General features: G+C 40.2%; 1 protein-coding gene across 13 annotated transcripts in view; it reads right to left on the bottom strand.

The window, feature by feature from the left end:
* The window catches only part of c10h10orf90 (chromosome 10 C10orf90 homolog), a 184,209-nt gene that overhangs the window by 124,089 nt on the left and 32,776 nt on the right, over nucleotides 1-27,344 (bottom strand). The window lies entirely within an intron of this gene.

The raw sequence follows: 27,344 nt of genomic DNA, 5'->3' as shown, positions 1-27,344 counted from the left end.
CTGGGGAACAAGGGATTGGAGGCTGGCAAATTACTAGAGGAACTGAATCAGGGAGGACAATGGTAATTGTTGTGGTTCTCAGGGGTCAGAACCAGCAACATATTAAAGGGATTGCTGAGTTAAAGAGAGCCTTCAATCACAGAGTTGGTGGCAGGTCCTAAAAATCTGGAGGCTTTTTTTTTGCAACGGAGGATGAGGTGCTTAATGATAGAGGAAGTAATTTACTTACCCAGAATACATATGTACCATTTTGATGCAGTGATGTGAAGTCAGTTATCCAAAAAAGACAAAGAACAGTGTCTAGAAGAAAATTGGCCTGCTAAATCTTGTAATATTTCCAAAGAAATATTGCATGGGGAGTGATGTCAGCCCAACGTTAAAATTATGTCGTATTGTATAGGTCTATGATATCAGGAAGTGTTCAGGAAGTAATGTTAAAAGAATAGTATTTTGAAATTCCCATTTCCAGGCCTGGTTAAGAAAATGTTTGGATCTGTTTAAGAATATCCCCGAGGTCAAATTGCATTTTATTAGCACTCTCTAAGCATGGGATGAGAAAATGCCTTCCACTTCTAAAATCTTACCCCAAGCATTATTGATGTCAGTAGAAAGTGGAAGCAAAGAAACTTGCTAGCAAGGAAAGAGAGCAAAAGATGTTTCATTTAAAGCAGAATTAGGCAAAATTCAAACCTAGCAAAGCATTTGTGCATTAAATACTTTTATTTTTTTTCTTCAGCTTCATTTAAGTATAATCAATTCTATATTTATCTCAACAACAAAAAAATACTTGGTCTTTCTATCAATGTATTGTTTGACCATGAAGTAAAAACACAGTGCTGGAGAAACTCAGCAGGTCAAACAGTGTAATTTACATAGCAAAGATGAAGATACATGATCAACATTTTGGGCTTGAGCCCTTCATTAAGGTATGGAAAAATGTCAGCAGGTGTCCAAACAAAATGGTAAAGGGGGACGGATGGGGGAAGATCACTGCCCCAAAGGCAGGAGGTAATAGGGGGATAAGGAAGGAAGGGCACACAGCAAATAGATAGAGGAGGGATGGCTCTGGGAAAAGAGAGGGATGGCGGGGGGGGGGGGGGGAAGAGCTTAGGGAATGAAGAGAAAGGGGAAAGGGAAGGGAGGGAGAATGGAGAGTAGGTTAGCAGAAATGGAGAAGTTGATGTTAATGCCATCTGGTTGAAGACTGCCCAGACAGAAAATCAACTGCTGTTCCTCCAACTGACAGGTGGTCTTGGTGAGATAGTATACGAAACCATGGACAGACTGAATGGGAGTGGGATGCAGAATTAAAATGGTTGGCCATTGGGAAATCCCTGTCACTGATGGGGACAGAGTGAAGGTGCTCAGTGAAATGTTCATCAGTTTGTGCTCAGTCTCGCACATGTAGAGAAGGCCATAAAGGAAGCACCAGATGCAGTAGATCATTCTCGCAGATACAGAAGTGAAGTGTTGCTTCTCTTGAAAGGCCTATTTGGAGCTCCAAATTGTGGTGAGGGAGGAAATGTGGACGCAAGTGTGGCATTTCCTACGGCCAATGGGAATGGTACCTGGGATGGGTGATTGGTGGGATGGGATGAAAGCACAATGGACTCATGGAGGGAGCAATCTCTACAGAAGGCACAGAGGGGAGGAAAGGGCAAGATGGATCTGATGGGATCATGTTTTAGGTGGTGGAAATGTGTGCAGAGGTTGGTGGGGTGGTAGAAAAGGACAGGGAGAATCGTGTTTGTTGCATATGGGGGCAGAATGGGGCAGAGCAGGTGAGTGGGAAATGGAGGAGATGTGGGTGAAGGCTGGGTGGTGGAGGGGAAGCCACGTTTGGAAGAAGGCAGACATTTCAGAAGATCTGAACTGGATCTTAGGAACAGATACAGAAGAGATGGAGAAATCGTGAGAAGGGAATAGAATCCTTTCAGGGGAGACGGTGTGAGGCCATGAAAAGCTTGTCTCCCAAGATGGAGGCAGAGAGATCCAGAAAGGGGAGAGTGTTATTGGAGATGGACCAGGTGAATTTGAGATGGTGGAAGTTGGCAGCTAGGTGAATGAAGTTGAAAAGCTCATCAAGGGTGCATGAGGCATCCCCAATGTAGTCATCAATATAGTGGAGAAAGAGTTGAGGGGCTTTGCCTGTGAAGGCTAACAGCACAGATTGCTCTGCAAAGCCATAACAGGTAGGCGGAGCTAGGACCCATGCAGGTACCTATGACTATTCCTTTGATTTGAAGGAAGTGAGATGAGTCAAAGGAGAAGTTATTATGAACGAGAACAAGTTCTGTCAGGTAGAGGAATGTGGTGGTAGAGGGTGACTGGATGGGCTTCTTGTCAAGAAAAAAAACAGTGCTTTTAGACCTTCTGTATGGGTGATGGAGGTGTAAAGGGATTAGACGTCCATAGTAAAAATGAGGCGGTCTAGTTCAGGGAATTTTAAGTAATTGAAGGGTATGTGAAGTATCACAGATGTGGTGGGTAGGAATTGGACCGGGAAGAAAATATAGTCACGGTAAGATGAAATTAGTTTGGTGGGGCAAGAGCAAGCGGAAACAATGGGTCTGCCTGGATAATTGGGTTTATGTATCTTGGGTAAAAGGTAGAACTGGGTGTGTGGGGATGGGAAATAATGAAGTTGAGGCTGTGGGAGGGAAGTGACCAGAGACGATGAGGTCAGAGATGGTGTTGGGAAATAGTGGCTTGATGAGCTGTGGAGGGGTCCTGTGGAAGGGGCAAGTAGGAGAAGGTGTCAGGACCTGTTATCAAGCCTTGGCAAGGCAGAGGTTAGTGCACCAGACCACAATAGCATCTCCCTTGTCTGCAGGTTTGATAGTAAGGTTGGGATTGTTGTGGAGAGAGTATAGGGCAGAACTTTTGGAGGAGGTGAGATTAGAATAAGAGAGGGGAGTGGTGAAGTTGAGACAGTTGATGTCTCAGCAGCGATTGGAAAAAAAAGATCTAGAGCAGGCAGCTGGCCAAGATGAGGTGGGCCAAGAGGAGGAAGAAGGCTTTAAGTAGGAGAAGAGATATTGGGTAGGGGTTGCAGAGTTACATTCATGGAAATAGGCCTGGAGACGGAGGAATAGTTTGGCATTGTGACGTGCACTATACTCATTGAGGTTTGGGCAGGGGGGGACAAAAGTAAGACCTCTAATGAGGACAGAGCGCTCCACCTTAGGGAGTGGAAGGTCAGTGGAGATGGTAAAGGCCAAGCAGAGGTCAGAGTGGGAGTTGGTGTGATGGAGGGTGTTTGTGGGAAGTGAAGGGTTAGGGGATCAGAGGGTAGAAATGGAAGGTAGGGGAATTCAGAGTAGAGAGGAGGAGGGTTGGGGAGGCCAGATGAGGGTAGGGAGGTTACTGGAGAGAGGGAGGGAGATGACAGGGTCTGAGGGTTGGCAGGTTGGAAAGAAAAGGGGACCTCAGAGGGAGAGATGGAGGTAGAGTAGGGCAAGAGGGAAGGATAAAGAAAGTTGGTGGGGTGAATGAAGGGCCTGTGGGGTCCAGCAGCAAGGTCATGATGCCATGAGTGTCTGCATCATCGGGAGCCATGTGGTGAGAGTCGGCTTTTGATGCTCCAGCCCAAGGGCAGCTGGGGCCCAGGTGATAGTCAGTGTGAGAGTTGCAGGGAGCATCAGAAGGCAGGCGGCCGGGGCCTAGTCACGAAAGTAGTTTATTAATTGGATCTGGGAAGCACACTTCTGCCTAATGCAACATTCCTCTCATCCACCTCCTCCCCAAAAAGCCTGAGCTGAAGGACAGTTCACCGTGGCAACAAAATTGAAATCAAAAACTTGGTTAAACGAGGTTGAATTCTCCATCACATAAAACAGACTGATCATGCTCTTTCTAACACAATATTAAAATGCTAAGACAAAAAAGATTTTGTTGAAGCTTGATTACATAATGAGTTGGAACAAAACTGAAGTCACACATTTTTATTCTGCTCAGCTCAACAAAAGCCTATGCATATATCCTCAGAACCTTAAAATAGCTAAATTAGCAGGGTTACAATAATTTTTCAAGAGGAATTTAAAAGATATATCATGTTCTTAATAAGGTTATTACTTCGGCAAAAATCATCTAATGCACATTACAGCAATGAAGAGAATATTTAAAAAGTCTGCTTGCCTGATTAATCCACAGACAAAACCTATTTTGATACAAAGTATTTTACCCCATGACCAATTTAAATGAAATACAATATTGAAATGGAAATATATTCCACCTCAAAAATAAAAGCACAGCTTACTATGTCAATGCATTTAACTACATCTCATAGCTAACTTGATACATTCATAACACCTCAACAATAGTAAATAACTTACCCATGTCAAGTCCTGTTCCATAGCTCTAACCAGATTTAAGATTCTGTATGAAAATATAATCCTCCAAATGCGTGCAGGAATGTGTCAGAATTTCCTGAACTTTGTCCAATAATTGGAAATAATTTTGGTCTTAAATTTTAGAAAACACTAAAATTATTTGTAGCAAATATATTTTTTCTCGATAGAATTCAAGAATTTGACAAGCTTTTCAAGTGAACATATGTTAGGAAGGCCAAGTTTAACCAGTCATGCATTCATAACACTTAATGGTCAATTAATGATTACATTGAAAAGCTGGCTGCCAGTTCAAAGACATTTTAAGCTTTCTATGGCCACTACTTTAAACAGTAAATCCATAGAATGTAATTTTCTGAAATTGAAGTTTTCAGTGTTTTGTAATTATTGTGCGCCTAAGTTTATAGTAATCATTGATGTGACTTAATGATCATTACGTTATTGATGTATATCATAAAAATGAATAGAATTCTTTATGTCCTTGATTGCTTGGTTAATCCACAGCCTATCATAAAAAAACTTTGATTCAATGAATTTGTGCCATCAACCATTCAAATGAAATGTAATATTAAAGGGGAAATATGTAATCAGTGCAATTCAATAAAAGGAAAATATTTCTTACTATTGGTTCACTTTGTTTGTCTTTATTTCTCATAATGTTACAATTTTCCACTGCAAAACCAAGATACACGTATACTTTGCAAAATAAATTGTATTCTAGTGATTTCTAACCTTGTTATTTAAATACGACAAAAGTAAGGGAGTAAAATGGGAATTTACAAAGCTAGTGGCAAAACATCTGTTGAGAGTTTGTGGATTTCACTATATAGAGTTCAAGTATATTAATTTCTTTAAAGATTTCAAATGGACACAATGTTTTGTCAGGAAGTTATTGATCGACATAACCAAGGATAAAAAATTGATATTTAATTTTTTAAAATTCATTAGAATTTGGGCATTTCTGACAAGGCCAACATTTATTATCTGCTGAAAAAGAGAACACAAAGTTTGAAGTGCTATTTCATAGGTGTATCCCATTAGTCATATCCATCAACCTGAGAAAAATGTGCTTATTCTCATTCTTTGTATTTTGTCCAATAAGTTTATCAATACATTTCCCCTAATTCTATGTGCTCTAACCTCATTAAACATCTTCCTATGGGAGGGCTTTATCAAAAGCCTTCCAGAAACCCAAGCACAACTCATTTACAATTTTCCCCTTTGTCTATTCTAGTTATGTTCTCAAAGAACTCCCAACAGATTAAACTTGCAAAATGTGATTGTCATTAATCCAGGGTGATTTTATTTAATCCGATCATCTATTGTTTAAACTTTCTTAAACTTTGTGATATCTTTCAATAGATTACTTCTCTGGAACTTTTTAATCAACAGTTATTTTCCTCATATCGTCATCTGATTCTCTAATACATCAGGTAGGTTTTATATGTCTTTGTTTATGATGGAACAAACATTATATGTTTAATTTCTCTGCCATTTTCTCACCTACCTCCATTTATGGGGGACTATCGACATATTTCCTCACTGGCCTTATAAAAACTCATAGTGTGTTTTTTTTATGTTCCTTGCCAGACTCTACCCTTATTCCACCTTGTCTTCATCAATTTCTTCATCCTCCTTTACGGAGTTCTAAAATGTTCTCAATCCTCAGGCCTACCACTGTTTCTGACAAAGTTATAAGCTTTACTGTTGGTTTAATATTGTATTTAATTCCTCTTGTCGGCCACAGATGAATCAATGCAAGCTTGATGAACAACACTATCTTCTGGGCATGTTGCAGCCAGCAGAAGTGAAAATAGAATTCTCCAACTTTAGATAACACACTCTTTCTTTCTGCTTGATTCTGAGCTGGCCATTTCTGCCTGCTATCATCATTTTGGCATTTAGAATGATCAGATTTTGAGTTCCCTCTCTCTTCTTCTGTACCCCTTTCCACGCTTCCCCATTCTCCTCCCCTTTTTTGTACACTTTCCCACCCACCCACCCAAGCCCAACCCCTCACCCCTTCTCTTCTGCTTTCTTCTTTGGTTCCTTTCCCCTCCATCCCATCCTCCCTACTAGATTCTTCCACTTTCTCCATTCTTCTCCCTCTCCATGGTTCCATCTGGTTTCCCTTTATGCCATAATTCTCAGCTTCTCTTCTTCTCAGGTTCCATCGCTGGTAGCCTTAATCTTTTAATCACCCATTCCTCCTTATTTGACTAATCTCTTCCAGCTGACTGTGTGGTTGTTTCTACCTTTCTCTTCTATTATCTGGCATCTGCTAATCTACAACCTCTGACTATCAGATTTCATCCCTGCCTGGTTCATCAACCCCATATAGAGCTGCTGTTCCACTCCTGCCTATCTTCACACTAGATTCTCTTCAACATTTAACCAGTCTCAATAAAGTTTTTCAGCTTGAAATATCACTCATTCTGTTCCTCCTACGATGCTGCTTGTCCGATTGAGTTCCTTGAGCAAATTGTGTTTTGCTTCAGCATTTGCAGTCTCCCACCTTCATTGCTCTCCTCTTTTATTGTAAACAGGGTTTTCTCTGATCAATACTTAACAAATCAACACAAAAATACACTATTTTAACATTAGAGGATTTGTGGAGAACTGTGGTCATTGGCTGTTGTGTAATATCTTTCTTTGGCTTGGCTTCGCGGACAAAGATTTATGGAGGGGGTAAATGTCCACGTCAGCTGCAGGCTCGTTTGTGGCTGACAAGTCCGATGCGGGACAGGCAGACACGGTTGCAGCGGTTGCAGGGGAAAATTGGTTGGTTGGGGTTGGGTGTTGGGTTTTTCCTCCTTTGCCTTTTGTCAGTGAGGTGGGCTCTGCAGTCTTCTTCAAAGGAGGTTGCTGCCCGCCGAACTGTGAGGCGCCAAGATGCACGGTTTGAGGCGATATCAGCCCACTGGCGGTGGTCAATGTGGCAGGCACCAAGGGATTTCTTTAGGCAGTCCTTGTACCTCTTCTTTGGTGCACCTCTGTCACGGTGGTCAGTGGAGAGCTCGCCATATAACACGATCTTGGGAAGGCAATGGTCCTCCATTCTGGAGACGTGACCCACCCAGTGCAGCTGGATCTTCAGCAGCGTGGAGTCGATGCTGTCGACCTCTGTCATCTCGAGTACTTCGACGTTAGGGATGAAAGCGCTCCAGTGAATGTTGAGGATGGAGCGGAGGCAACGCTGGTGGAAGCGTTCTAGGAGCCGTAGGTGATGCCGGTAGAGGACCCATGATTCGGAGCCGAACAGGAGTGTGGGTATGACAACGGCTCTGTATACGCTTATCTTTGTGAGGTTTTTCAGTTGGTTGTTTTTCCAGACTCTTTTGTGTAGTCTTCCAAAGGCGCTATTTGCCTTGGTGAGTCTGTTGTCTATCCTTGCATCTGATGAAATGGTGCAGCCGAGATAGGTAAACTGGTTGACCGTTTTGAGTTTTGTGTGCCCGATGGAGATGTGGGGGGCTGGTAGTCATGGAGGAACTACTGACATGGTCTTTGCCCTCAGACAGCTCCAAGAAAAGTGCAGAGAACAAAACAAAGGACTCTACATCACCTTTGTTGACCTCACCAAAGCCTTCGACACCGTGAGTAGGAAAGGGCTTTGGCAAATACTAGAGCGCCTCGGATGCCCCCCAAAGTTCCTCAACATGGTTATCCAACTGGACGAAAACCAACAAGGTCGGGTCAGATACAGAAATGAGCTCTCTGAACCCTTCTCCATTAACAATGGCGTGAAGCAAGGCTGTGTTCTCGGACCAACCCTCTTTTCAATCTTCTTCAGCATGATGCTGAACCAAGCCATTAAAGACCTCAACAATGAAGACGCTGTTTACATCCGGTACCGCACGGATGGCAGTCTCTTCAATCTGAGGCGCCTGCAAGCTCACACCAAGACACAAGAGAAACTTGTCCGTGAACTACTCTTTGCAGACGATGCGCTTGAGTTGCTCATTCAGAGCCAGCTCTTCAGCGCTTGACGTCCTGTTTTGCGGAAACTTCCAAAATGTTTGGCCTGGAAGTCAGCCTGAAGAAAACTGAGGTCCTCCATCAGCCAGCTCCCCACCATGGCTGTTGTGTATGCACTGTATTAATCACATCCACTGGAATATTCACCAAAATATTCTGATGAATGAATGAGGCAAAGTAATTGGAATGAAGGATTAAACCACATCCCAACAATTTTGTTCATGATTATAACTGTTCTGTCCAATGAGAACCTCTAATCTGGAAATTTTAATTAGCCTGACTTCTTTATGTTTTGGCTTGAAACATCAACCATTCTTTTTCTCCCACTGATACCACTTGATCCATTGAGTTCCTTAGCCTCATTTTGGCTCAGTTTTAATCATCCTACCACTCACCATTAGCATCACATTACATAGACAAAGAGGGCTAACCTGAAATAACCTCCTTAAATGCCAATTAGTCTCATTATATCAAAAATATTCTCTTTGCTCCACTCAGCCCTTCCCCTCCTACTTGAAATGAGTTTCTTTCTCTCCTACTTGAAATGAGTTTCTTTCTCTTTTTCTCAGTTCTGAAGAAGGCTCCCAGATCCGAACCATTAACTGTTTTTCCTTACAGATAAGATGCCTGACTTGCAGAGTATTTCCAGCATTTCTTGATTTTATTTCCGATTTCCAGCATCTGCAGTGTTTTCAGTTTTTATTTATGAATAATTCACCTTTGCCTTAGGGATTTTGTGTATTAAAAGATTTTATTTTGCAATAGGTACTATGTCTTTAAAGGTAATCCATTACCAGTCATACTTATCGAGGGTTTCCCAACCAACCACTCTCATACATTTATGGATTTCTTTGTTTAGATTTAAAATCCTAATTTTATATTGAAGTACATCATTTTAAGATGCTATATAAATTTTTCATGAGCTCACTCCCCAAGAATCAACCTTTTTCTCATTGCATGAAGTGAGATGCAAAATAATCTTTTTTTTTAATAGTTAGTTCCTCCAAGTATCAAAATCTGTACTGGAATTGCCTGACCAAAGGTTGTTGTAGGGCGGGAACAGATGCCTTTAGCATCATATCTGGAATGTATTTTGGTTTTCCATTTCCAATGCATGCAACTGTTTCTCCATTATCATACAATTTGATGAGGACTGATTTGATGCTGAAGGCTTCAAGAAAAAAGCAAAGATGGATCATCCAGTCTGCTTATCTTCAGCTTCAGCTTGCGTTTTGCTTTTCTCCATGGGCATTGTCACAGTTACCCACACTTAAGTACAAGAGAGAGTGAAAATTAAAAAAGTGCAAAGTTACAGTGTTACAGAGAAAAGATTCGGTTTACTAACGTACCTTCAAAAGTTCAATAACAGCAGGAAAGAAACTGTCCTTGAATCTAGTGGTGATTTTTCAAATTCACGTATCTCCTGCCCAATGGGACAAGGGGGAGAAGAGAACGTGAATGGTGTGGATGACTTTGTAGCATGCCGACTGCTTTCCTGTGGCAGCAGGAAATATTGACAGAATCAATGAAGGGGAAATCCCCAGAACAGATTGCTGGTGACTTCCACGTAAAAGCATCAAGCCCACTATCATCTCCACCTCTGGACTGATGTTAGACAGGGGAATGGGCTCCTCCTTTCCCCCTGAGGGTGGGGGACTCCTTTGTTTTGCTAATATGAATACTATATTAAACAAAATTATTACATTGGGGAGGTGTGGTGGTTAGTGCGTGCTATTACAGCAACTGGAGTCAAACCTGGCGCTGTCTGTAAGGAGTTTGCATGTTCTCCCCGTGTCTCCCGGGGTGCTTGGGTTTCCTCCAACCTTTCAAAGCGTATGAGAGTTGTAGTCGGTTGCAGGTTAATTGGTCTATTTGGGGGGGCAGAGGCCTGTGGGCTAGAAGTGCCTGTTGCCAAGCATGGTACTCCATATGGACAGGCTGGATGGAGCAGGGCTGCAAATCTTTGATCTGAATCATTGGTATAGCATCACAATTCTAACAATAGCATGTTAATTTTGCTCCCGAGGGGATGTGTGGGCCTGCCTCTTCAACAGAGTAGCACATCATTTTCAAGTTCACCTGATGCTTCTCCTTGCACTGTTATTCTGGGACTGTGATTAGATTCCCAACTTGATGATAATACTTCAGTAAGAGGTATACTCAGAGTTAAAGTGAAGAATTCAGTAACGTACAATTCTGAGGCTTCTATCGACTTCCAGGAGGTCATGGATGGTTAGTTTTGACCCAAACTATCTGGCATTTGAATTAAATCAGACGTAATTGAAAGTAAATTATTGATCAATTGTAAAAGTGAGAATGTAGAAATAATGTTCAGTAATTAAATTAGGAAAGAAGTGACTGATTTTATCCAACATGGATCAGTGCTAAGTGTGTTCCATTCTTAATTTTTACTAACCATTTGGAATATATTTAAATAGCATAACAGAAAACCTATTTCCTAATGTCATAGCGAGAGGTGGCATGGTAATTTATAGAGCATTCATAATTACTGTGGGATTTCAACCAAGCCACTATTACGTGCTCCCATTTTTAGTTCATTTTCCATTCGTGTGGGACTGTCACTTTACGAGAACAAATTTAACCAAACCCTGCAAGCTTTGGAGTTTGACTGTAAGCTGACAGACAGGCTGAGGACAGCTTATTCCTAAGTTGGATACATCTGAAAAGAGAGGAACTATCCCTGGAAAACCCAGATGCAGAGACCATGTAACCAACAGATTCAAGACACAGTACACAGTTGGCTTAGGGGCCATTTTGAGGAAGCAGTGCTGTGAAGCAGAAGTCTTGGAAGTAATATAGTACTGAAGTGGCTTCGTGTGTGGTTATAGACAATCTGTCTGATTTCCCCATGTTAAAAAGCAATGAATAGTGGCCATTTTAAGGAGACGGCACTTTAGAGAAGCATCCTTTGAAGGGATACTGTGCTGAATGAGGCTTCATGTGGTGATAGACAATTTGTCTGATTTCTAAATTTTATAGGGGAATGAGAATACCACTCTGTGCCCAAAAAAAAGGAAAGAACACTTTCAAAGGGGACTTGTTGAATCCCATCTTTGGCAAAGGAAAAGTCATTTCTGAAGGGAATTGTTGAACCCCACCATGGCTAAAAGAAAAGGACATTTCTCTGAAAGCAACTCGACAAGGACTTTGTGAGTTAATATACAGTCTGTCACCTTGGTCTCTCCCACCTACTTTGTGAACTTCTTTGCATCCATCTAAAGCCTGCCTGTCGCATTGATTTAAAACCTGCATGTCAACATTGGATTTTCTGAGACTGAACTTTGAAGTTTTAAGAATTAGACCTAAGCTGTAGTGGCAAAGGGATTCCACAAACAAGTATAATAAGTATATTCGCGCAGAGTTGGGAGTTAAGTTTAGATAAATGTAGACAAATTAGATAAAGTGTTATATTATTGTTAATTAATAATGGAAATATTATTTTAAATATAACACTGGTTGGGCTAATTTCTATTGCTGCTGTCTGGTACGTAACACCACCCTCAAAAGAATTCCACCTAAGCTTCTCCAGCACATCTCCTGTCTCAACAGGGCTCCCAACAGCCTTGATCACTGCTATTCATGCATAAAAAATGTATACTATTCCATCCCACATCAGCAGGTCAGATCTTCAAGCTGTGCTGATTCTTCCTGTGTACAAACAGAATCCAAGGAGGTGAAAAATATTCAGATGGCCTGCGGATACACGTGACACCCTATGTGACTGCTTCAAGCCAGAAGATTGGTCTATATTCAAGGATTAAGCAAACAGCCACCACTGACTTCATCAGCAAGTATGACCAGAATGACGATGAACCATGGTTCGTCCATAGTTATCCAGTCAGAGAGCATGGCTAACCCAACTCACCAGGTTAGTGACATTCAAGTTGGAAGACTGGGCCCCTTCTAAGAAATCCAAGTTAGTTCTCCACAAGAACATCGGAGGAGTCAAGAGACTGTACTGTGTCAAGTTTGAGTCCCAAGAGAACATCACAGACACACAGCGACTATGGCAGGGAATGCATGCTCTCACAGGATACAAAGTTGCCCCTACTTAGTGCCAGTTCATTTTCCTTTTCATTGTAATCCTATACTCTGTAAATCGTGCTCTTTACACGCCTATTCGTAATGTTTAGAGGTTCTTCTGTTTGCAACCCTTCTCATAAGACATATACAGATTAAGTGTGTGGCCTCCGTCAGTCATGGTTCTGCACCTTTGGTAATCATTGTGGGGTGGCCTCTTAGGGGCACAAGCCTGGGCAGAGTTGATAATGGAGATCCGTCTGTTGCCCATCCAGTGGGATCCCACCTCTCCACGCTAATGACAGGTCTAAAGGAACGATGAAAGCCGATACAGTTTGGTGCCAGCAGCATCGCAGGAGTTGCCAAGCCAGTGCTGGGTGCAGCGGTCAGCCGACTTTGGGACTCCAACTCCAGAATTTTCCTTGGGGTTAACTCCCAAAGTCTTTCCCACGAGGGGGTATAGCCTCAAGGCAGTGGAGGTTTGAAATCAGACTTTTCCCCTCTCCTAGACGAATTCCCATCTGTGGTTAACAAGCCCCATCGAGATTAAGTACCGGTCAAATATTTGAATATTGGCACAGGTAATCAGATTGTATTCATTTTACATCAAACAATACTGTTTTCTAAATGATGAAAAGATAGAAAGATATTATTAAACTATTATTGCCTGGTAAAAAAAATACTATGTGAACTCAATACATTAGATGGCTGTAAAATAAAGAAAATAATACTTGACACATTTATGCAAAGCTAATAGTGAGATTAAATTTGGCAATGAGTTCAGTTTTAGGCATTGCCCCTTAGTGATATTTACTTTTCCAGTAGCTTTTCCAAAAAGAAAATCATAATTTTATTATTTATTTAAGCAAATTTCACTTACTGCAATCTATTTTTGATGAATGTGATTACAACTATTTTTAAAATGTAAAAATATATTTTTACCTTTTTAAAATATTTTTTTAATAACATGTGTCTCGACTTATTGAAGATTTGGGACTGTTAAATAGTCAATCATCCTTCTCATGCTGAAAGCTTTAATAGCCCATGAGTTTGGGCATGGATTAAAGCAGTTCTGCGAATGTATCTAAAGCAAAAATTGTCATTCGCATCTGTTGCAACTACTATGCAGAAGTGAGGTGCTCCACTTACAAAGCCACAGTGGACATGCTTTGGCATGATTCTTTCCGAATGATCAAGAATCAGTATTGGCAACGGCTGTAAAGGAATTTATCAGATTATACAATCTTTCAAACTGATCTTTTGGTGAGTGGACCAAAAGCTTCTTATGGGAGCATGCTGCTGCAGGCCTTGTTTATAACTAAGAATTTTCCTTCTCCATCTTTCAGAGATAGGAGATCTCACATTCTGTGTAGATTAATGGAACCAATACATCGTACACTCATTCTAGTATGGGCTTTTTGACACAATATTTAACCATTTTGAAGAGCACTGCACAATTACAATCAGAATCAGAATTTATTCTCACGAGTATCTGTCATGAAATTCATTGTTTTGTGGCAGCGTTTCAGGTACAAAAATTGTGATCATTACATTTTTAAGAAGAAATAAATTTGTGCAAAATAAAAGGATTATGGAGATTCCGAAATCTGATAGCGGAGGGGAAGAAGTTGTTTTTTTCACTTTTGTGTGTTCATCTTCAGGCTCCTGTTCCTCCTTCCCGATGGTAGTAGTGAGAAGAGGGCATGGCCTGGGCGGCGAGGATCCATAATGATAGAGGCTGCTTTCTTGAGACACCACCCATTTAGATGCCCTTAATGCTCATGATGGTGCTGGCTGTGTTGACAACTCTCTCTAGCCTTTTCCTGTCCAGAGTATTGGCACCTCATACCAGACAGCAATGCAACCAGTCAGAATGCTCTTTCCATTACACCTGTGGAAATTTCCAAGAATCTTTGGTGACATACCAAATCTCATCAAATTCCTAAGGGAGTAGAACTGCTGGTGAGCCTTCCTCATGATTACGTCAACATTAATGCCCCAGAATAGATCTTCAGAGATGTTGACATCCAGGAATTTGAAGTTCTCAACCCTTTCCACTGCTGATCCCTTGAAGAGGACTGGTCTGCATTCTCCTGATCTCCCCTTCCTGAAGTCTACAATCAGTTCCTTAGCAAGGTTGTTGTTGTGACACCACTCAACTAGCTGATGTATCTCACTTTGGTATGCTTCCTCATTGCCATCTGTGATTTGGCTGATGACTATGATGTCATCAGCAAATTTGTAGATGGCATGCTGATTGTGCTTGGCCACACAATCATGGGTGTCGAGAGAGAGTAGATCAATGGGCTAAGCACGCATCCTTGAGGTCTGCCTGAGTTGATTATCAGTGAAGAGGAGACGTTGTTATCAATTCACACCGACTGTGGTCTTCTGATGAGGAAGTCAAGGATCCAGTTTCAGAGGGAGGTGAAAAGACCCATATTTTGAAACTTGTTGACCAGTTGTGAGGGGGGTTGTCTAGGTGATTTAGGGCTGAGTGGAGAGCCAGTGAGATTGCATCTGCTGTGGAGCGATTGTGGCAACAGGCCAATTGTAGTGGTTCCAGATCTTTACTTAGGCACGAGTTAAATCTGGCCAGGACCAATGTCTCAAAGCATTTCATCACAGCAGACATGAGGGCTACTGGGCGATAGTCGTTGAGGCAGCTCCCTCTACTCTTCTTGGGCACCGAGATGATTGATGCCCTTTTGAAGCAGGTGGGATCTTACAACTGCAGAAATGAGAGATTGAAAATGTCCATGAACACTCCAGCAAGTTGGTTGGCACAGATTTCAGTACCCTTCCATGTACGCCATCAGGGTCTTGTGAGGGTTCACCATCTTGAAGGATGTTCTGACATTGGCCTCAGAGACAGATATCACAGGATAACTAACTTCTGTAGGGGTTATCATTGGAACTGTTGAATTCTCCTTTTCAAAGCGAGTATAAAAGTGTATAAAAGCATCGCAAGTATTTATGATGTTAGGCTTCGCCTTGTAGGATGTAATGGCCTGGAAGCCGTGCCATAGCTAGCAACTATCTGACTCTGTTTCCTGCTTCCATCAGAATTGCCTCTGCTGCTAAGATAGCCTTCCACAGGCCATGCCTGGACTTCCTGGAGAGGCCTGGATCACAATGACTGTCCCTTTATGAACTCATAGACTCTGCAATATTTCTCATCAAATTGAGCATTTTAGTTAAATTGGGGAAAAGACTGGGAATTGCCAGAAATTTTAGTGTCATAATATTTCATTGTCTGGAAAAGTTTCAGACTGTTTCTTTTTGTTTCCTACATTAATAAATTTGCATGATACTGTGCAGACAGATGGACTGCTACATAACGATTTTCTTTCAAACCTCACAAAAGGAAAACACTTTGTTCAATTAAAATAATTTGCCAGATGCTAGTGTAAATGGGCCCAGATTTATCCTGTTATTAAATTTGGCAATAACACAGCACTGTCAATTTCCCATAACACCAATTAAACTGGTTTAACGTGTTGCATATGTGATTTTAAATAGAACCAATTCAAAGGTGCAGAAAGCTCAGGTAATACATACTAATCAATCCACAAAAATAGGAATTAATTTTGCTCCTGCTGTAGAAGCAATCTGCTAATAAGTCACAGTATACTTTGTAAAAATTATACTCCAGAGTTTTAAATTAAGAATTATTCTTGTATAAAGTACCTGCGATATTTCCACAGAATTTTCAATGTTTCATTGGTTTTGGTCATTGTTGACAAAGTATAGTATAATTGATAATATTTTAAAATTTAGAATCAGTGTTATTGTTAAAACACAATGCTGGAGAAACTCAGCAGGTTAAACAGTGTACTTTACATAGCAAAGAAAGATACATAACCAACGTTTTAGGCTTGAGGCCTTCATCAAGGTATGAGCAAAATGTAGGCAGGCACGCAAACAAAATGATGGCTGGGGAAGGGTGTTTTACTTAGTGATACTGTTATGTGTTTATAGGATAATCTGTAATCCAAATCTATACACAATTAGTATCAATAGTTTATTTTATTAATGTATATTTAAAATGAAAATTATCCATGTTACATGCTCCTCTCATTGGAAATGCTGGAACTTTGATCTTTTTCAAAATCACAAATGTGAACTCTTTGCCCAATGATGAACTTTCTTCCACTTGTTCAGGGTTGGGCGTATAAAGTAGGCCCAAAATGAAAATTATGTTGATATAGTTCAAATAGAATCTGTATCTTACTAACCAAACCCCTAATAAATATAGCCATCATGTTTTCTGATACAATTTGATTTTCTAATTAGTGTTCTTTATCTTTTGGGATAATACCTCACTTATCTCCTCTAATCAAGAAACCCTGAAATGAACCATTTAATTTTATTTATCAATCTAATTACCTTTATATACAGTTACTTTAGGATTTTAACTAACAGAGCATGGATAAAACTAACAAAAAAGTTTTTCACTAGAAATCCCTAACAGTTTTAAATGTTAAATGGAGGAAATTATAATACATAATTTTTTTTAAATAATTTTTTTTAGAGCCACATAGTTTGCCATGCAATAATTATCAGCATTTATTTTGACAAAATGTTATGAAGCAAAGATTTCACCATAACTTACAACAGGATAAGTTCTTAGCTACCTTAATTGTGTGTCAGCTAAACTACATGCTTGATTGTTGTGGGGAAGGCTGCAAACTCGTGCTGAATAATTGACAGGAACTTCTTGGTTTAATTAATAAATCAAGAAGTATTGTATTCTATTGTTTCTCAGTATCTAAATGTACTGATGATGAATGTCTACAATTTTATGATTATTATTTCAGCAAATGCAGGGTCAATATATTCACTCTCCAGTATTACAGTAGAAGGAAATCAGTTAAAATATAATTGAGATATTGAGTACAGTTCGTGAATGTCACAAGATTCGAAGGGGATCAAACATGTGGTGGCTTGAATTGACAATCTTAGTTTTGTTTTGGATAATCTAATAATCAAAGATACCATCATTCTACGCATGACCTCCTGAGAGTATTAATGACCCAATTGCCATCAACTCCCTCATTTAAAATATTATGTTTAGACCAGAAAAAAAAATTGTAAAACAGGAAAATACCTGCTGACGAAATGCTTCAAGAAAGAAGTAAAAAGAAGTAAATCATAAAAATTCATAGACATTGTGGTGGAAAGAACTTGATTAGATAAGTTTGAAATATTTCATCATTCACAATGTTAATGAATTAATATGTTGGAAATTGGCAAGGCTAGATTGTCCATCAATAACTGCCCTTGAAAAGACATTGCATTTGCTGGAAATATTCCGACCATTTCAGGGAAAGAGTACAGACTCACCTGCCTGCCTGTGTGTATTCACAATTCATATTCCCTCTTCCCTCCTCATGGTTTTATCTGTCCTGACTTCCCCCAACTCTACCCCATTTGGCTCCAACCATTTCCTGTTCCAATAGATTGCAGCCTTGAGGTTAGGGTACCCGGTGTTCTGTTGCCTCTATAATTCAGATATTGTAAATCTAATAAATTCTGGAACCAAATAGTCTTGGAAAATTCCATGCTGAATCATTATGCCTTATTGGTGAGCCTGTGCTACCTTATGTTGCTGATCACTAATGGCAGATTGATGGACCTGTAAGTGGCCAGATTGCCTTTGTCCACAGAACACATTAGTATGCCCTATAGTATTCACAATATTGTTCAGATGGCAAAAAAGGTTGACAACCTCTGGTATAAGATCATATTTTGCCACTTTCAGTGCTTCTACCATGTGTTCTTCGAGGTAGAAATGCTGAGTGTCCAGTGTGAGCACGAGAGCGCTCTTCATTGCAATTGCTTCAATCCTAACTTGATGCAGCTTATCCTATAACCCAGGTTGTAGATGTACAATAAAATGAAGATTAACCTGAACTTGAACTTATGTCGTAACCAGAACTGCAAACAGTGCTATATTATGGCTTCAGCCATAATCTCTGTGCTTATATTTATACCCAAAAAACAAATTAAAGCATATTTGTAGCTAAATAATTTATGCACTCCAATAACTTTTCAAGATCTTTGGATTCCTTTGTTCCTAAATCTACAATCGGTTCCTTAGCAAGGTTGTTATTGCGACACCACTCATCTTTCTGCTATTGAAAGTTTCCCTCCTTGATATCAACTATGAAGTCAATATTTGCATTCTTTATAAACTTTTTAAAAATCATACCTCCAATGTTTATTAATATACAGCATAACCCAGCATTACAGCAGTTCTGGAGTCTACAAATCACAACAACAAAAAAAATTGAGATACAGAATAAAAATGTGCTCTTACAAAATTTATGTGAGAATAAAATAACCATATAAACATAAAAAATGAAAGGAATAACAGAATAACAATGTTGAAAATTATAATAGAGACACTTTTCAAGGACCACGAACTTCCACAATGCTGGAGCGGTTGGGGGGGCGGGGGGGAGGTGTGGGAGTACTGTACATTACAAAAATCCAGAGACTGACCACTAAGCCTGTGGACCCCATCATTAACAAAAGTTTAAATGTCGTCGGGGGCTGCGAGAATGAGACTGTGAATGAGAGGTGCTTGCTTAAATTTCTCCATTGACCAATTAGTTGTAGCCAATAAAAGATGGTAAGGTTAAGTGAGTGGCCACTGTGTGTGGCTCAGTGTAGGAGGTGAACTTTGAGGCTTTGGTTTGAGAGGCTTCAATGAGCAGAGGCTGAATTTCTGAATAAGTGTTCTTTTAGAATTACTTAACTCTCTTCAAATTGTGAGCCCAAGCCTCTATTTTACTCTTCCAGTAATTTAAAGATAGGCCAACATTCTAATAGGCTCAGCACAAAGTAATATATTTGCCTTCTGCTCCTCGGGCAAAATGAAATTTAAAATATTGAAGAGCATAATTAAATACGAGGTGTCAACTCTCGTTTTCCAATCTCTTTTACCCACAATTGAATATGAGAATGTTTGCTTTGTGTGGGATTAACCCATGAGAAAGTAAAAGTTGGCACTTTATAAAAAACCTTTCCAATAATTGGAACCCATAATAAGTGTGTACTTTAAGCAAAATGGGGATTTTAATGCAGACAAGTGTGAGGTGTTTCACTTTGGAAGGAAGAACCAAAGTTACACATACACAGTAAGTGGTAGTGCACGGAGAAGTGCGGAGGAACAAAGGGCTCTGAGAATACAGATACACAATTCTCTGAAAGTGGCTTCACAGGTAGACAGGGTTGTAAAGAAAGCTTTTGGATTCTTGGCCTTCATAAATCAAAGTATTGAGTACAGGAGTTGGGATGTCATGGTGAGGTTGTATAAGACATTGTGAGGCCAAATTTGGAGAAATGTGTGGTTCTGGTCGCCATACTACAAGAAGGATATCAAAAAGATTGAGAGAGTGCAGAGAAGATTACTAGGATGTTGCCAGGTCTTTGGGAGTTGAGTTACAGGGAAAGATTAAACTGGTTAGGATGTTATTCCTTGGAATATAGAAGATTGAAGGGAGATTTGATAGAGGTTGACAAAATTATGAGGGATATCGACAGAATAAATGCTAGTAGGCTCTTTCCACTTAGATTAGGAGATAAATACCAGAGAATTTGGCTTGTAGAACTCCAAACGGTAGAACTCCAAACCCCTTGAAGATGTTTGGAAATTGATCTCGTACACAAATAAGTTTGGTCCAAAAGCCAGTGAAAATGAAGGCGAAGCTGTAGCCACAGTACGTGTCCACACACGTAAACAAAAAAAAACGAGATATAGGAAACAACAAAAAGATGGAGAGACATTCAATTCCAAATGATGTGGCACTCAACAGGCACCAAAATGATGCCCAGCTATGGAAAAGTCTTTAATAAGTGCAGAATCATTATGCAAAGCAATGTTTTTTTTCCAAAAGAAACAAAACAGAAGTGACACTGCATACACTATAGAAGAAACTGCTCTCAGTGACACACTTTTCGTGGGCATGGTAGTGCAGAAAGGTTCTAAAGCAAGAAACACTGAACAATCAAGTGTGAACGGAGTCAAGAAGGACAAGTGAACTGTGTTATTGGATACAAATGTCATTAGGACATGTGTTATCAACATCCATTGGAGCGCTCACACCCCTAACGTCGAGGTACTCGAGATGGCAGAGGTCGACAGCATCGAGTCCACGCTGCTGAAGATCCAGCTGCGCTGGATGGGTCACGTCTCCAGAATGGAGGACCATCGCCTTCCCAAGATCGTATTATATGGCGAGCTCTCCACTGGCCACCGTGACAGAGGTGCACCAAAGAAAAGGTACAAGGACTGCCTAAAGAAATCTCTTGGTGCCTGCCACATTGACCACCGCCAGTGGGCTGATAACGCCTCAAACCGTGCATCTTGGCGCCTCACAGTTTGGCGGGCAGCAGCCTCCTTTGAAGAAGACCGCAGAGCCCACCTCACTGACAAAAGGCAAAGGAGGAAAAACCCAACACCCAACCCCAACCAACCAATTTTCCCTTGCAACCGCTGCAATCGTGTCTGCCTGTCCCGCATCGGACTGGTCAGCCACAAACGAGCCTGCAGCTGACGTGGACTTTTTACCCCCTCCATAAATCTTCGTCCGCGAAGCCAAGCCAAAGAAAATCAAAGCACCTAAAGAAAAAGAATTACACACTTAAAAGGGTTTGTGCTGTTGATGTTTGTGTTCACGTTGGTGTTAAACTTTAAATTTAAATTAATAATGTATTAGTGTGTCACATTGTTAAATTAAACATCTCAAGGAAAGGGGATGTACTGATAGAGTGCTAGTAGTTATCCTGACTACTAGGGGGAAATTGGGAGATGTGGTGTTGCATCTTGGTTAGTTTCAAGATGGATGCCTCCACTCAGTCCTGAGTGAGTTCTGCTCACTCCAACTCCAATTATCCAAAATGGTCAGGACCGGGCCTATTTTTGTTCGATAAATGGTCATTTTTTAAAAAAAAAACAGCTCAGAAGCAACAACAAATCATTTGTATCAATGTTTGAACAACAACAAATAAAAGAAAGATTTTTAAGTATTAAAATGTTTAATTCCCACCAAAAAAAAATGCTGGCTATAACACCACCGCCGATCACTGAGACCTCCCACCCGCCGCCATCAATCCCCAACACATCCCCACTGCTGCTGATCCCTGGGGAGGCTTCCTGGGCTGGTGGAACACACACTGGTGAGTCGGCAGGCTCATGTCTCCCTAGTCACTGGAGCTACCAACGCCAGAGATCCGACTCCGAATTCTCCCTCAGGCCTACTGCATATGCATACTGGCGAGTCTGGTGTGCATGGGCAGTAGGAGGCCAAGGGGAGGGTTCTGAGTCATTGTTGGGAGCTCCAGTGTGCCAGAGAGGGAAGGGGAGAGGAGGGAATGCCACTGAGCCCAAGGTCCTGCTCTTGTCCAGGAGGCCACTCTCCTTGATGATGCCAGGACAAGGGATTCTTCTAACCGCTTGTGGCTGGGAGACAGTGGCGTACAGTTTGAGAGGTAGAGTTGGAGAGAAAAATCAACAGGGGAAGGAAATAGAAATAGAGAGGAGAGGGAGTTATCTGAAATGAGGATAGTCATCGTTCTGATTTCATGTCGAGTGAATTTTTTTCAACCTGTGAGGGCAGTTCGGCACTGAAAAAATTTCAGATAAATGAGAATTTCTGATTTGTTTTGTATATCCTCATTTAAATTTGTTTTTAGGAGGATTTTGGATAATCGGAATTGTACTGTAGTTGTTTTAAAAAAAAATCACATCTGATGCCTCTTGTGTCAGTGTCCAACAGTAGTTGGCCATTCTTGATGGATTCCAGTTGCTCTGTTACCATTTTTCCATGGTCGCAATATCACGATGTTCATCACTGACTACACCAAGATCAGCAGACGTCCAAGAGCAAATGCAGAAAATGAATTTTCAATGACATGCTGCACTTCATAGTTTTGTATGTTTGAAGTAGACTTCAAATATGACAAGAAATCAGAAAAATAGGTTATATCTAAAAAATGGTGGGTGAAAGTAAAATGTTAAGGTGATTTTCATGATCAGTCGCCCAAAATCCATTAAATGCACCCAAAAGCATTCAGGAAGCAAAATCTTCATTGTCCAGTGTTATTAACTTGGAAGAAAAGTTTGAATTGCATAACTTTCTGAGGCTGCAGGAATAACTGATTGAAGCAAAGCGAAATTCATTATGGCTACTTTTCACTTTTCTTTGTGGATGTTGACACATTAATTTAAAATAGTTTTTGTCTTTCAGGTTACTGAAAATGGCAAATAAATATACTGAGAAAAACCTTTTAAACTTTTTGGGTTTTTGAGGATGAGAATGAGAATTTATTGTCTTATTTATTAAGGATCTGAACATTTATTCTGCTCTCAGCACAGTCAATGTCGCCATGTTGTCTTCATGAATATCAGGAGATGAGATTGGGAGGCAGATCCCAGGAATTAGAAATGCAACATCCTGTGCTTAGACTTCTCATCATTCTCTTTTTTGAATATTTTATTTAAGATCAACATATATATATATATATATATATATATATATATATAAAACAAATAAAAAACATATCACATTGTTAGTTATTGATTAAATACATGTTGATTTATATGAAAAAAAGAAAAAAAAACAAAAGAGCCCCATCTAAACCCTCACTAAAACCTCCCCACCCAACCCCCTCTTCCAAAAGCAGCTCATAATTCTCTATTATAATCCATAAATGTCTCCTACCACCATCCATGGACATGTCCTTTTCCACTTGAAAAACAAAACCAACAGAGACTGTGGTGCAGAGCCCAGAGGATCCCAAAACCCAGCAGCAATAAATATTCACCAAGACCAATGGTTTCTTTTAATGATCTTTAAACATGAAAACAGGATCAAACTCTAACTTAATACTATTAACTTACTGAACCTAACTTAACCCCCTTCTAATTCTAAGTGCATGTGTATGCAATATGTGTGTAAATTTAGAAAAGTTCTTTGATTCACAGTCTAATCTCACTTCTCCATTCCTCCAAGTTCTTATACTGTGCACAGAATTTAACATTTATGAATCTTCACCAGGCTTTAGTGCTTGAAAGATAAATGGTTACCACTCAGGAAAGTTCTTGTTGGTTTTCAGAGAGAGATTTGTTGTTCGCTGGACACCAAAACTGATTCCTTTTAATCAGCCACATCAGTGACTTGCCGAAAAAAAATTGCCCCATCAGGGGTTTTCCAGATGATAATCTCTTTTTTTCAGGTCACCACAGAGTTCCTTTTCTATATCCCTTATTTCAAGTGAAACATCATACAGCCAGCCATCTCCTCTTGTATGGACCACAAGGGCTTTGAACAGGCTGAACTAAGAACTCACAACCATTCTTCAAAATAGGGTTTTTCCACAAGTTTGCCAGCTTGTCCTGTTCCAGTTCCAGCTGCTGCTGCTGAACTGTAAAACTGCAGAACTGAATTCTCTCTCTCTCTCTCTCTCTCTCTCACTCAGAGAAAAGCCTGTTTGAGTCCCTCACTGCTTGCAAAAACCACACAGCCCTCTTAGAACAGCAAGCTACACTCAGTCAGCCTGTGGCTCCGACAAGTTCTTTTATCTGTTGCTTTTTAAAACAACAATTCATTAGTGAAGTCTCTTGGGCACTCTTCAAAGTTTTGCAAAGGTATTCAGAGCCAGCTTGAGCAGAGCTCCAATATTTTAAATGAGATCTGTTTTGAAGCGTACACTTTAAAAAAAAACCCTGCCAACTTTATCTCCCAAAATCATATCTATATACGATATAAAACACAGCGGCAGCAGTGGGAGTCCTCAAAACTGATTTGTTGTGACATTAGGTCAAATACAATCAAAGTCTCATCCTGATGACTATTCTTCAGTCTCTCTCAACGAGTATTTCTTCAAGCAGAATATTCAAAAGCATGAAGACCAGTAAGGTCACAAAATCTATTCCAGATTGGGTCTATAATGGCAGCAACAAGAATAGCTCACTGATCAAAGCATTTACTTTGGCATACATGTCGACCCCCATTTTTTTTAGCCTAATTTTAAGGGTTTTATGGCATATCTGGCATACAAGTCAATCCAAATTTTCTGAATGCCTGAGCTGGCCCGTTGACTGGTGTACAAGTCGACCCCCCAAAGATCAGGATGCCTGAGATGGGCCGCTGACTGACGTACGTGTCGATTCCCCAAAAATTGTGTGGATTGATCTGCTGGGCGCTGGTTGGAGGTGATTACTATGATACAATTCAACTCGTGACCAAAGTATGGAGTGAGTTTTAAGTTGAAAATGATAGAACACTAGCACCTGAGCTGATGCAAGAAAATTTGATGTATATGAGAAATTGGTAAGAGATTGGAAGAAAAAAGAAGATACCAAAAAGGCAACATTTGTTGAGAAAAGGAATCACTCATTGGACAGAGCTGGAAAATCACGTTGCAGAATGAGTATGTGAACAGAGGCAAGATTGCTACATAGTCACCTGAAATAAAATAAGTACATTTGCACTGCAGTGGCAAAGTCACACCCAAACCTCAGTAAAGATTTTGAGGCTTTATAATAGGCTTGTGCAACTGTTTCATGAACAGGAAAAATGTGGTATTATGACAAAAAACAAAAATTACACAGAAACTACCAAAAGATCTTGATAAGTTTTCACCAGTTTATTATATGTAACTAGCAGAAACACTGGTTGGCATTGGCAAACATTGGAAACATGGACGAAACCCCCATAAATTTCAAGGCAATAGAACAGTGGAATGGAAAGGTCTTAAAACTATGCAAACCAGAAGTACAGGTTAACGAAAAGACTAAGTTTACAGTGGTGTTATCGTGCATGGCCAACAGGACAAAATGAAGACCCATGGTATTCTTCAAACGCAAAATTAAACCAAAAATGAAATTCCCTGCAGGTATTTTTGTACATTTTCATGAAAAAGGATTGATGGATGAAAATGGTGTAAAACTATGGATAGACAATGAGTGGAACAGGCACTCAAAAAAAGAGTTTACTGGTCTGGGATATGTTTTGTAGCCACTTAACTGAAAAGACTAAAAGTAGATTAGCATTACATAATACTTACATGGTGGTTATCCCAGGTAGTTTGACATCTCTATTGTAACCTCTTGATGTCTGCTTAAACAAGCCATTCAAAGACCATGTGCGTGAGGAATGGATTACATGGATGTCGAGTGCAGAAGACGTTTACAAAAGGCTGGGCAATCCGTGCTGCATCACTTGATGTGATGTATAACTTTGTGCTCAATGCATGGGACAAAGTTAAGTTGGAGAATGTGATAAAAATGTTGAAAAAGTGCAGTACCTCCTGTGCAAGTAGTGGCATGGATGATGGTTTGTTATGGGTCACTGACAACGAAGCTGCGTCATTAGGTACAGACTGGGACCCGTGTGATGACTGTTTAAACAGTAAAGTATGGATGTGCTTGCCTCGATCTTTGCCTCAGATGATTATAGTGAGAGTGATTTTAAAGAGTTCGAAAGATGTTGTTATTTTCCGACAATGAGAGTGATTTTGAAGGGCGCTAATTGTGTTGTTATTTTAAATAAAAATCTCAATGAAAATTTTTTGCAGTCAAGTTTTTGTTTGGTTCTTCAAGGGTCAACTCATACACAAAATCTGCTTTTCACGGGTCGACAAACACTGAATTTGTATTTTCATGGTTGGCGTGGTTTGGATTTTGAGCTGAATTTAAGGTCTGAAAATAATATAAAATGTATAAGGTGACCACCAATTTTTGAGAGTTTTTTTGGGTTTTACGACTCGACACATGCCAAAATATACGGCAGTTATGTTCCTATAGGAGTAACTGCCAGAGCAGGTATGCAGCAAGTGGTAAGTAAACCAACATGAAAGAACAAATCTGCTTGGACTCCTTCTTATTGACCAACTTGTGGCAGATTCCTCTGTGCATGACAACAATATTAGGCACTATACAATCCCACTAAGAAGAGAGAAGTGACACTCTATCACATCACAAGGCACCACACTTCTACTAAACGGGATAAACTCAGAACACAAATAGGATCTCAAAATTGGGCAACCATGAGGCATCACCAACAATGGCAGAAATATATACTCATGATGTTGAACAAGGAAGTCTGCAGACGCCGTGATTGTAGTTTACACAAAAATGCTGGAGAAACTCAGAAATTCATGTAGAGTTCTTTATGTAGTAAAGATAAAGGTACATAATCGATGTTTTGGGCCTGAGCCCTTCAACTCATGGTCCAGTATATCCTTTATTCTTCATGTGCTTCAAACTATTTCCAACTGCATCTTAACGATTTTCAATGAGGCAGCCTCATCAGTGATTGCATCAATGTCTGATATGGAGGACAGGACAGGAAAAGGGTACAGAGGGTTGCAAGCATGACCAGCACTATAATGGGCATTAGTCTTCATTCCATTAAGGACATCTTTAAGAAGTGGCGTCTCAAGAAATGAGTTTCTATCATCAAGGACCCTCACCACTTAGGCTATGTCCTTTTCTCACTGCTACCATCAGGAAAGAGGTACAGGGGCCTGAATACGCACACCCAACATTACAAAAACAGCTTATTTGCCTCTGCCATGAGATTTTTGAACAGGTAATGAACCTATGGACATTATCTCACTTTTTCTATTTTTTGCACTAATTATTTTTTTTACATCGTGCATTTACCGAATTGTAATATATAGCAATTTTTGCACCTGTAGTGCCCAATATTACTGCCGCACAACAACGAATTTCATGAAACATGTTCATAGCAATAAACCTGATTCTGAGCTGCTACAGCTTCCTGAGGCAGAGAATTCCATAGATTCACTATTCTCTTGGAAAACCAGTTCCTCCTCATGTCCATCCTGAATCCACTTCCCAAATCTTGAGGCGACATCTGCTAGTTCCAGTCTCACCTACCAATGGAAGCAACTTTCCTCCCTCTATCTCATTTATCCATTTCATAATGTCATGCTACTATA

The sequence above is a fragment of the Narcine bancroftii genome, chromosome 10 (genome assembly GCF_036971445.1).
Source record: "Narcine bancroftii isolate sNarBan1 chromosome 10, sNarBan1.hap1, whole genome shotgun sequence".
Taxonomy (NCBI): domain Eukaryota; kingdom Metazoa; phylum Chordata; class Chondrichthyes; order Torpediniformes; family Narcinidae; genus Narcine; species Narcine bancroftii.
Note: the sequence above shows the minus strand (reverse complement) of the source record. Positions and strands in the feature narration are given on the sequence as shown.